The 12965-nt window shown below is 42.0% G+C and overlaps 1 protein-coding gene across 1 annotated transcript in view; it reads left to right on the top strand.

Moving 5' to 3' along the window:
* Positions 1 to 12965, top strand: part of tafa5l (TAFA chemokine like family member 5, like) — a 77585-nt gene that overhangs the window by 43130 nt on the left and 21490 nt on the right. The gene's annotated exons all lie outside the window — the stretch shown is intronic.

The following is a 12965-nucleotide window of genomic DNA, read 5'->3' on the forward strand; positions in this document are numbered from 1 at the left end:
TTATACCCAAAAAAGGAATGTTTTGTTGGACACGAGAATAACTGGTGCCATGTTTTTGCCTTTAAATATGTTTAAAGGTATGAAAACATTAAAGTGTTAGGTTATAATTGCATAAATTGTCTATATTTCATTACTTTATATACTGTCTTGGGGTTACATTTGCAAAAAATGCTAAAAACCAAATTAGCATAAAAAAAATTAAAAACCAAAATAGACCGAAAATGGAACAAATAAAAACGGAATGTGGGAAAAAATAAAACCGATTTCATCCGTCTCTGTTTCCTCCCTGGATCTGTTTGGTAATTCTGACCCACATGATGTTTCTGAAAGCAGTTTTATCAGCATTCTGGGAACTGATTGGTCCTTACAGCATCATTAGCTGCCAATACTTGCTGTTTAATCTCAATATAATACTAGTAGTAATATTTTGCATAACTACAGTCATATAATTCATGCAACAGCTCAAAAAACAGTTTTAATAACACTAACCCAAATCAATATCGGATCGAATCAAATCTTGATAATCAATTCTGAATCTTAAGAATCGGAATCAAATCGATTCTTGACCTTTGAATCGATCCCCAGCCCTAATTTTAACCTGCTAAGAAAGAAAAGAAAACTAACAACAGTTAAAGCTGAATTATTTTCTGGACTCTTTAATACTGAAAAGGCTCATTTTGGATCAGGTAGGAATCTGAAGCGGACTCACGGGTGCCGGGAACATGTCCTTGTGTCTTTGTGAGACCTGGTAGTTCATTTCTGTCCTCTGCGGGGGACTTGAACGTCCTATGGAGATGTGAGCGGCACACAAATGACAAGGTTCTGAAGATATATCTTAGTTTTTGCTGGGGTTTCAGCAAGATAACAACCAGCAATAAGTTCAAGGGGAGAACAATGGCAGTAATTACACTATTTTGAAGATAATAAGTAAACAAAGATAAAGTCACAATTGGGAGACTGGTTGGAGGAAACTTTTGATTATGGGCTGGGGTTTGTGTGTCTGCTGCTGGCCTGTTTTTGGTAAGAAACAACTTGTGTGTCTCAGTGTCGGCTAAATGCTACCCGTCAAACAAGACGTCGACCGACATCTTTCATGGGTCAGTTCCCATAATTTAGCCCAGAGACAGACAACTCTGGTCTGTGTTTATCAGATGTGGTGAAAACAACAGCTTTTCACGCTTCGCTTTTTCACCAAAACAAAACATTGTGCACGGCTCTCTTTTAAATATCTTTGCAGGGTGATTTTGCTCAGAGGGAACAAGCTGAAGTTAAACTTCAGCTGGACCTTTTAAGTGCTGCTGCGTAAACTGCGTTGCCTCCTGCGGTGCACAACCCCGTACTCTAATGTGCGCCTCCCCAGAACTGTAGATGCACAAACACAACAGCTCGTATTTGACCTGGATCTGTTTCACCATTTTTTTTTTTGTGTTGAAGCAAATTCAGTGAAATTGATCCCCGGGTGGTTTAAATCTCTCCCGAAACCCTCTGATTTGTTTACCCGTGGCCTCCGCCGGGTTAAAGCGACTTTGAGGTATGAGTCGCAGCCCACTCGCGGCATATTATTTTGAAAATCGAGGGGATTGTCTGTTCTGCTCTTGTGCCTGACTTCCTGCTGGCTCCAGCTCCCATCTGTAAATTGATCTGTAAGTTTATCTGTTGCTGAGTGCCAAAATATATTCAATGGTGCAGCAGACGGAGCTTGTGAACGTCACCACGGTGATTCTGGTGCGACCGGCCTTATTGGAGTAGCTGCAGTTCACATGGGCCGGCTGGACCTGGAGGTGACTGTTCGGGGGTTTGTCACATATCCATAGTACCAGTTACATCCTTGCTGACCTTCATTTTCCCCCAACACCTCATATGACACGTCCAGAAAACCTTGTAGGCTGTTGTAAAACTGGCTTATCTCCCTCGATACCTAAGAGTAGGTGTTTGCAACATTAACAATGTTTGCAACATTAACAATGTTAGAAGAGGGGCATGTCGTCTACGACGAAGGCTCAAAGAAGGGAAGCGGGAACGAGGTGTAACAGTGACAAAACTTGACCCAGCACCCAAAAATATGCAGTAATATTTCTCATCTAATGTCATTTCCTTTCAGTTAATTTACCAAAGTACATTAAGCACTTTAATATTATTTTTCAAAGAACAAAAAGTTCACGTAATTTTGTGCAGATTTGGAGAAAATCTTTAATTCATGTCCAGAACAGCAGACACATCTGGACCTAATTTGGACTTCTCTTATGCACTTACAACCCAATTGTGGGCCGGACGTGTCTCACGGTCCGTCAACTGGGCCAAAGTTGGGTCTCGGCATCTGTTAAAAGTCTGATCTTGTGCAGATTTCACAAGCTGGTGTTTGACATGAGATATGACAAGTGTAGATAGGTCCGGATGTGGCCCAAACGCCCACAGAAAATGAAGAACCGGCGGATGTGTGGACCACGTTGAGCAGCCACACCCACCTCGAGTGCCATCAGTTGAAGTAAAAAAGTGAGCAAAACATTCCTGATAGCTGTATAAAATGTAATGGTTGTGTTGGCACTCTGCTGCACTACATGTGGGAATGCCATTAAAATTCAGTCATTTTGGATGGATGTAACTGACAGGATTTCACGTATAACTAATACAGTGGTTCCACTTGAGGCAAGGCTCTGTATATTAGATATTTATCCTGATCACTACTGTATGTACCAGGCCGCAAAATAGCTCCCTTGATTGATCTGTCCTTACTTCATGCTAGGAGAGCGATTGCATTGAGGTGGAAAAGTATGGACGGCTCCGCACAGGGAATGTGGTTACGGGAGATGGCGTCATGCTTGGCACTGGAGAAATTAACTGATGTTGCCAAACGGAAACTAAGCAAGCTCACAGAGATATGGGACACTTTTATGCAGTTCCTGGAAAGTGATCGGACTGTAATTAATGATTAAAACTTGAAGGGCTGCGCTGGTGGAAACTGGCATGCCTTTTATAAGCAAGCAGGACCGCTATTAACCTTGTTTTTTTTTGGGGGGGGGGTGGGGTGGGGGGGGTTATTATACGATTTGATTTAATGTCATTGTATGTTTGTATTTGTTTTAATTCACCCTTGAGTGTTTGTGCTGTTGAGGGTGGGGGGAGGAGGGATGTTCGGGATGTTACTGTGCTTGTTACTGCATGTTCTCTCAAAAAACAAAAATCAATAAACATATTGTTAAAAAAAAAAAAGTGGGCAAAGAAAATTGCAGACATATATGGCGCCAATTCAACACGTGTTTTGTGAATCCAAACCCCAAATCTGCGGCGCTGATTTGACATTATTCTCACAATTGATGAGAAAGGCGTCTTGAAAACAGAGATGGTTCAAGAACTGATGGCGAGAAAAAGACAAGTGTGACCGAAAAAGGTGAATGCTCCCTCGGTTTGAGGTTTTAATTTGTAGGTTACAGATTCAATTACATTTTGGCACTGAGTTGACGCCATAAATACGGGCCAAGTTTGGGGCCAACCACTCTTTGCTAACCGGGTTCCTTCGCAGTGTTTCTTGGTGAATGCGCGACTGAGCAAAGCAGTTTAATCAAAATAAAGAACTTAATCCGTTTAAAACGGATCAAATATTGGGGCTTGCTCAAGAAAATGTAATTTGAAACTTGCAGGGTATCCCTCAAAATAATTTCTCAGCATAAAAGCCTCAAATGGTACCAAAACCACGGGTGAGAAGGTTGCATTACGGAACCAGCACTCCGTCTAAAACCCAGTTTATTGGTTTTTGAACATCGTCGGCCAGCAGGACGCTAACGCAGGACGCTAAAGCAGGTTCTAATCCTGCAGCTAAACGACGCTGACGGAGTACAGAGGGATTGTTTTGCCAAAGGCTGCTCATCAAGCTGCGAGTGAGAACATGCTGCTAATCATCCTTTGAACCTATTTCATACTTCTTGCTACGATGCGTCATGCTGATACCTTCTTTGTGTTTCCTCTGCTGCGTGTCAAAGATTATGTTCTGTGTCGTTTTGTTTATTATTAGAATCAGTTTGAGTTTATGGGGGCGATAATAAATAAGTAGTAAACATGAACAGCTGATTAAAAAAAAAAGAAACATCTGCTGTGACATCTTGGCTCTCTTCCACAAATAAAATGTATCCGCGAGTGGATGCTATCAACAGCAGATTCGCCTACAGCTGAATTAAGTTTTTTTTTTTTTGTCTTTTTCGCGAGGCAACACAGCAGAAATATCGAATGTCTTTAATCATCAACCTATTGGTGGAAATATGTTAATGGGATGTGACCTCTTGCTGACATTGTTGGAGATGTAAATGAATAAACGTGTTAAATTTTTAAAACCCTCAATATGGTGTCATCTGGCGCGCTGATGGCTCCATAAGAAGGCCGCGTGCGTCCAAAGCGCTGTCGCTGCCAAAGCTGCGGCGCCGACTGAGCTCTGATTAACACACTCGTTTCCTTCAGCAGTGAAAAAAAATAACAAGATGCTCAGAGCTGCAGAGCTGCTGCACGTCACAAGCTGCTTGTTGGTGAATATATAGGTGCTAACAGACAAGAAGCATCACTGCAAACGATAACAAGGATTTAAATTGAGAAGAAAAATCTCATAAAAAACAATAACTGCTCTCCAGGCTGTACTGCTGGCTGATCAAGTGGCTGTCGCCATGGCTACAGGTCTCACTATCTCACCATGCCTGTATCTGAATCAGTCTCTTGTTGAACGATGAACTCCAGACTGGAAATGGTTTTACAGCTCAGACTGATTTACAGCAACAGTTGCTTATGTCTTTCTTCCTTGCCGTTGTGTTGCATCATACCTAAATGCTCCACACCAACGGACTAACCAGACATTTGTTATCTAGAACCGCTGGTCCATCAAGGGTGGTGATGGGCAGCCCCAGGCTGCAGTTTGCCCCACTTCAATCCTGTCAGAGGGTACTTAGTGTTGCCCCTCATTTTGTTTTTTGTTTTTTCATTTTTTGCTTAATTTTTGTATAAATATACATAAATCAACCTTAGGATGGTGATAGAAGCAGAGGAACGAACTTGGATGGGCCAAAAACAGCATAATGCAGCTTTTAAGTTAATAATATAAAAAAGGTTCGTCTGCTGCTCTTTGAAAGTTCAACGACCAGATTCAAAAGAGACCCAAGTGGTTGAATAGCAAAGAGAGATTTGAAGAGGATACAAGTTGTACCAGTTCTCTGTGGAATTTGGACCAAATGAATAAATCCCTTAATTAATACCTAAATCAAAATAATGAATTTGTCAAAAAAACATCCTTTTATACACAGTTGTTCATAAAAATTAAATGAAAGTTGTTTAATATCTTGTCATGATATGATGATAGATAATTAGAGGAATGAAGAAGAAAAAGGAGTGTGTGTGTATATATACTGTATGTATATATATATATATATATATATATATATATATATATATATATATATATATATATATATATATATAATGTGTGTGTGTGTGTGTGTGTGTGTGTATGTATGTATGTATGTACCGGTATGTATGTATGTATGTATGTATGAATGTATGAATGTGTATATATATGTGTGTGTATATATACATATATATATATATATATATATATATATATATATATATATATATATACTGTATATGTATGTGTGTGTATGTATGTGTGTGTATATATATATGTATATATATATATATATATATATATATATATATATATATATATATATATATATATATATATATATATATACACACACATACATATACAGTATATATATGTGTGTGTGTGTGTGTGTGTGTGTGTGTGTGTGTGTGTGTGTGTGTGTGTGTGTGTGTGTGTGTGTGTGTGTGTGTGTGTGTAAACACACTTAGATGTTAAACCCAATCCATCTTGAAATCTTTTAATCAATTTCAAATGTTGACCAGTAAAAAAAAAAGTGTATTTTAAGGCCTTTTTTGTTAATGATGTCATTAGATCTACTTGGACGAAATGTCAAAATTGTTCAGACCTTGAGTCACTAGAAACGAGATCTTAAAGCAACAACAAAACACGACTTTCTAGTTTGATACAGCAAACATGCCAGCAAATATTCACCTGCACGTTCACGCCACAACGCCACAGCTGTCTCCCTTAAATGTGACTTTAGTAGAAACTAGACTAGAAATTAGTTTTTATTCTCCGACTAGCACAAATTAATCATTTATTGTCTCAATATAATAAGATTTTACTTGGTGTTATAGTGATATAAAAACCCAGAGCTGAATTGCTCCTTTTTGCTGCTTCGGTCTCCAGCGGCTGCAGGAAATGTTTCTTGAGCTGAATTCTCCACGCTGTTCACCAGGTTGTCTCCAACTTTCCTTCCTCAGTTGTAATGCCGTGCACGTAGCGCGCACAACTGTCAGCTCAGCTGTGTGTAAAGTTAAACGAGTTTTAAAGAAAAAGCAGTGAACTGAAGGAAAAGCATGAAGCCGGAGAGCTGAGAGGGAACGTACAGCGAGGGGATCATATTTGTTGGGTCACCGAAAATTTTCATTTAAACATCACCAGGGCTTCAAGTCGCACGCTGAAACTAGACTGTGTCGATTTTAATTTAGAAACGGCACATTTAAGTTGGATCTTCAGACGTTGAAACATTATCCGTTAAACAGTTTAACTCAGTTCTGGTTGGTCTGGGTCCGTTAATGTTTGCCGATGCTGTTCATTAACTGTCCAGCTCTTGATTGCATGAAGTACTTTACTGATTGACTGGCTGACTTTATGACATTCTTTTACATGATTACCTTGTCTGCCAATAAAAATGTCCACAGGCAAGTGCTAACGGCTACTGTAGCCAGTACTTCCCCACAAACACTGAAACGAAGTCTAGAAAGTGTGAGTTTTAAATAACAGGATATTATCTTTAATAAAGTCATACTTGCAGATATATCTGCCTGGCAGATTTATGGAACAGAGAAAATATTTTAATAGCAACGCAGTCACCCCCCCCCCCCCCCCATGCTTATTAAAGGTTGGGTAGGGGATGTTATAAAAACCTTTACAAGTCTGAAAGTTGAAAAGCAAAAGAAAGATAAAAGTTAAATCGCCTTCCTGCAGGCCTGCCTTGCAACGCTGCTCCTCGGAAGCCACGCCCCCAAAGATCGATTGCTGCAGAGAGTTTGAAAGACGAGCCGACGGCGTTTTGATTGGAGTCTGGAGTTGGAGGTCGGAGGTTTCAGAGCCGTGTTGTCCCTGCAGGCGACTCGTACTTTCTCTTTTGATGTGGGCGCATTTAATCAATGGAAAAACCTCTCCTATCCAACCTTTAAGGGTCTGCTTTGAGGTCTGGACCTTGAGTAGAACCTTGTTGCTGGTTGCTGATTCGGGTCATTTGCTCTTTGCGTGACCCAGTTTCAGTCAAGCTTTAGCTGTCAGATCAATAGCCTCGCATTTCCCTCCATGCAAGGAGATTCATACCTGGTCCCCAGGTCCTGCAGCTGTATAACAAGCCCGCATCATCACCCCTCCACTGCCGTGCTTGGTAGTAGGTTTTCATTGTTCCAGAAGTGATTTTTTTTCAGATGCATTTTTCAAACATCAGTCTCTCGTTCCTGGAAACCTTTCCAAACAAACCACACTTGTTCTGCACTTCTTGAACTTCATCATGAACTTTAGATTTAGATGTAGATGCAGCTCTAAGGCAGTCTTGCCGGCAGTCTTGCCTTCCCTTGGGGTACATTTGTTGAGATAAGTGATTATCTTGAGCGCTTTCCACAGCAGTGAACTCTAAACAGTCTGAAAATGGTTTTCTAACCCTTCCAGATTGATGTGCAGCAAAAAAAGAAAAGACTTCCTTAAAATGTTTAATTATATCTTTCCCTTTTGGTGTTAACTCACACCTGAATGCATAGATGTACAGCAACACTGTGAAAAAAGTTAGATGTTTTTGTTTTTCGTGAGTCATTTATTTTTTTCATATTGCCAAGACCAGCCTCACAGGGGGCGCTTACTTTTTCATGCGCGTTTAGTAGCAGTTGTTGCACACAATGTGTCAATGAAGTGACTCAATCTGCTCAAATAACAGCAGTTAGACAGAAAAATGTACTTCCACAGATGGGCTAGACATGAAAAGGTGGTCTGGCCGGGACGGACATCCGTCCTCGTCGACAGGTGCGTCCTGCCAGAGGTCAACTTACGATTAGCTCAGTTTCACTCCACTTCATCGCTCTCGTTTGTCTTCTCTTCATCTCCTCCGCCGCTGCCCCCTCCCCCCCCCCACCCTCTGTCTGGTAGCCCTTGGCAGCTGTGGCAGATTTTACCCTGTCCTGCCTAAAGTACCCTGGAGTACACTTACGCTACTGCTCTGCCTTTTGTACAGTGAATATTCTTAATGAGCTGCTGCAGAGCAGTTTTATTGCAGGAGTTAATCACAGGCGATGATGCCGGTGTTTTTCCATTTTGGTTCGGCGGGCTGGGACTGAGAGGACTCTGCCGTAGCAGAGGGGGAGTTATCCAGAAGTGTTTGCTGAAATGAGTGGAGGACACATCCTGGAAAATGAATGAAAACGAGGAGGCCATAAAGAAGACGGATCAGGCTCAGGCGGCGGGGAAAGGACGGCGATAGTGAGGCAACAGGAGTTACTGCCTGTCCTCATCAGTGTAAAAGAGAGTGCAGAGAGGGAGGTTTAATTGTGAGAGGATCTGTCTTCCCATGGTCGTAATCATTATACGCAGTGGCATTCAGTGTGACTGTGCGGGTTTCTGAGAGATGATAATGGCCGCGCTCATTATTCATGCTGCGGTGCACAAGTTTGCTGGAGGTGGAGTTGGAGGATAAAACAAAGTGACAAATGTACCTGATGGTGGTGTAGTATGCAGAAATCCTGCATCTAATAAAGCATAATGCAATATTCAGATCAATTATACATGGGGTTTTGCTGTAGTTTCAGCATGGCAATACGCAGTATTGTGTTGTTATTGATCACCACATGGAAAATTGATGTTAAATACATATGAAGTGATCCGTGTGGAATATAAAAATAACATCAGTGAAGATTAAATAAATAATAATGGTGTTAAAAACAGAGCATGTGGGTGTTATCGCTCTCACTTCCTGTTGGAGAGTCACATGCAGTAGTGCTTCAGGTCTCTTTAACGCTTAAAGGACTGATAACACGTCAGATATTAAACCCAATAAGATACCTTATAATAAAAGACCTGGCATCCCTCAACCGTGAAGAACGAAGCTTTGGTATCTGTCGGCGACAGACTCACGCTAACAGAGTTAGTCAGAACTCGTTCAAGCCTCCCGGAGGGAGGCAGGAGGACGGTCCAGAGCTGAGCTGCCTGTCTTGACCAGGTTATTGAGTTTGGTTGTTTTTTTGGTCCTGTGTGCTCCGGTGTGGAGACTAGAAAAGTCTTGTCCTCGACCTTTCCAGCCAGCGAAGACGACTTTGGCCTTTTCCATACCAATGTGTAGGTGAGGGGACGCACGGTTCTGGTCGTGGTGGGTTTCCAGTCCATAAATGTGAAAGTCTAATTCAATGCAGCACAGTCGTGCTCCCGTGACCTTTTCTCTGTTGCACGCATCATAAAAAACTTAAGGCCAACTTAAAATTAGCAGTATTAGTAGTATTATTACTTTCTTCATGAGATAAACTGGGAAATTGGATGCAAAAAATCATCATCTCATTTCTCTGCTGATGACCTTGACGATAATCAGCGCTATGCGACCTGTTGGTGCGTGCAGAGGAACGTTTGATAAATGTTGATCAAAGATTCCTTTTGATCACGAATGTCATCCAGGCAGCAGCTCAAACCCCTTCATTTCATGTTTCCTAGATTCGCTTAATTTTTGGGGGGGATGTTTAAATTTGGGCGCTGATTGAATATGTCACAATCAAACCTCAACTTTTCCGTGTTTTTGGACTGACCTAAAGTGAGGCATTAATGAATTCTTACCCTAGAAGTCATTGTGACCTTAAGAAATTGAAATAGTGTTGTATTTCTATGCCAAATAAACATGCAACATCTGAGACTTTATATCGCGACTTCAGCTCACGTATTATACATGATCAGTAGAGGCTCACGCCTGGGTCCCACCGAGCACAGGGGTGAAACTGCTGCACCATGGCAGTGGAGGTTCTAATCAGCGAGGGCAATCCTGCCAGGGACACCGCGGCGCATTTTGGAAAGATGCTTGGCAGGTTCAAGGTTCAGGTTCACACTCAACGAGAACAGGGAAAATGGTTCTTGTTCTCGAAGAGGAACTGGAACCAAGCCAGTCCAGAACTCCCAGAAGCCCTCACAGGCCCCTGGATGTCGCCACATCAGGAGAACAAGTTGAAAACACTTGTGTGGAAACATCATATAGTTTCATATCTGTTTTGTTATTTAGTTCCTGTTTTATTTTGAAACCTGTCTTTGTTTCAGTTACGTCTTGACTTCCCTTGTTCTTATCTGTCCTGATTGTTTGCACCTGTGTCTCGTCAACCGTTCTGGTTATATCTTGTCTTATATCTTGGCTTATATCACATCTTGGTATGCAAGCACAAGATCGGTCAGCCGTTCTTTCCATTCATGTGACACCTCACATCCTTCAATGTCAACATCATTCAATCCACTAACTTCAAGTCACTGAGATGGAGTAGGATTTGTGTCCGAGGGAGAGGCATGGTCAGAGTTGAAGCGGTTAAGGCACAGCCTGTACAGTTTGCAGTGAGCATGGGTCGTGTGGTCCCCAGAACTGCACACGACGGTACGGAGTGTGGCTGATTGCGGGGGACGGTAGGGTTGTTTCTGGGCTGGTGGGTTACCTGCTGGGTGAGGATTACCATCCCTCCAGGTTTTAGCATTAAACAAGGATAAAACCTTGTCAAACATCGCTATAACCTGTGTCACACCAGGCTCGGTGGCTGGCTGAACAATGGCAGCAGGAAGCGGATCAGAGGCAGATGGGAACAAGGGAAGTCAAGACGTAACTGAAACAAAGACACAGGTTTCAAAATAAAACAGGAACTAAATAGCAAAACTGTGACATAAGTACAAAAACATGACCTGAAACATGGAGGGAAAGAACAGTTTGGACCAGCATGAAGCAAGGGAAAGACGAGACGAGATACATGCACGGAAGGGTTGACACAGGTGCATACACAGGTGCACACAGGTGCAGACACAGGTGCAGACAATCAGAACAGATGGGAACAAGGGAAGTCAAGACATAACTGAAACACACACACAGGTTTCAAAATAAAACAGGAACTAAATAACAAAACTGGATGAGTATGAATCAATGAAGTTTCAAACATAACTGATACTAATAATAAGTTCATGTTAATGTTATAAAGAATTACTCACCAACTAGAGAGTTTAATAACAAGCTCCAGTGACGTAACCTACACACTCATGCTGCACCTGCACCTGCAGCGGTTCCTGAGCCCTCCGCCTCCTCGTTGCCATCTGTCCTCTTGTGTGCAGCTCGCGGTGGCCCTGCCAGGTCACGCGCTTCACCCTGACCTGCTAATGGAGCCCGCACATGCAGGCCGCTCTCCACCGCCAGCTAGCCATTAATATGGGCCCCTCTCAGGAGCCCCCACCCACCTGCCAAACAGGCTGACCATTTGTCTTCACTAGTGAGCTGCTGAAAGGCCTACGTATGATCTCCTCTGCGGCGGATAGTTCCGGAGGCCCGGAGCGGGCTCTTATTAGCTGGGTTTCATTCACCTGAAGAGGAGATGCTGATGTGTAGCTGCAGCGTTACACAAGGCAACAGCTGTGTGTTGCATGTGCTTGACCGCACAACGGAGCAACGTGCAGCTTAAAATGTACAAGTTTGGAAAAATTGACAGAATTATAATGGTTTCTACCCTTTTAGGGAAACAAGAGGCCTCTGTGATTGCTTCACTTGTCTCTGATTTTGAGGGCTCTTCTGAGCTCTAATATCAGCCTTTAATAATGCCATGCCTTTGCAAAGTGATGGGCCCGGATTTAAATCATGTATAGCAGAAGTGCTGCTGAGATGCAGAGTCGGAGCACAATAATTTCCTAAATATTATGTTTTACAAGCTAGAGGGTACTTTAATTATGAATTGCAAGTGCTTGAAACCTTGATTTGATCATGTTCAGACTCTGGTCTCCAATGTATTTCATTCTACAGAGAGAAAAAAAAAACCTCAACGGTAGCTGGAAGAAAAGAAAATGAAAAAACATCCTCCTACACCCACACAACAAAAGCCTCTGAATTCTGGCTTGTGGCCTGAAGGGAAATAGAAGTGCTTTACTTGAGCTTTTTTTGGCCAAATGAAGGAAAGCTGCAAAATGTACAACTTTCACCGAGACGAGCACACAATGCTCAGCGACCCAGTAGGTCAGGGAGCCTTGCATCATTTATTTATCTATTTATCTTGAGCAGTTTTCTTTCTTTTTTTTTTTGTTGCTCTGGTGGCCCTCCTCCAGCTACGCGGTCTTTGTTCCAGCATCAGCCAGGACAGAAGGTGGGGGGGTATAGGCCTGCCAGGTTTGCTGTAAACGCAAAGACATCACTGCAGTTAACTCAAAAAGACTTGATTTATACAGGAGAGGTAGACAAACGGATGCAGACAGAAGTGGTAAAGGTATGCACTTTCTTCACTCAAGCAGAAATGTACTGTAGATTAGGGGTGCAACCATCAGTCGACGTTGTAAATTAATAATAAAGATAGTCGCCAATGAACTTAATTGTCGACTTTTGTCAGAAAAAGAAAATTCAATTGAGTGAGGCATCGCTAAACCTCCTATCTCTGCTGAGAATAGCATACGCTCAATAGCGTTCCGCTGCTATTGTCACCGCTCGTGTTTTTCAACAGGCGTCATCCTTCAATTCTTAACGTTGGTGAGACTTATTTTTAATTAGCAAATAATTTTCACAACCTCATTCAAAATTTAAAAGGTGAGAGCTAAATAAGAGCCATTTAATAATTGTGAAAGTCATAATCCGATTAGTCGACTAATCGTTTCAATAGTCGATGACTAC

This window comes from Cololabis saira, chromosome 12, assembly GCF_033807715.1.
Source record: "Cololabis saira isolate AMF1-May2022 chromosome 12, fColSai1.1, whole genome shotgun sequence".
Lineage (NCBI taxonomy): Eukaryota > Metazoa > Chordata > Actinopteri > Beloniformes > Belonidae > Cololabis > Cololabis saira.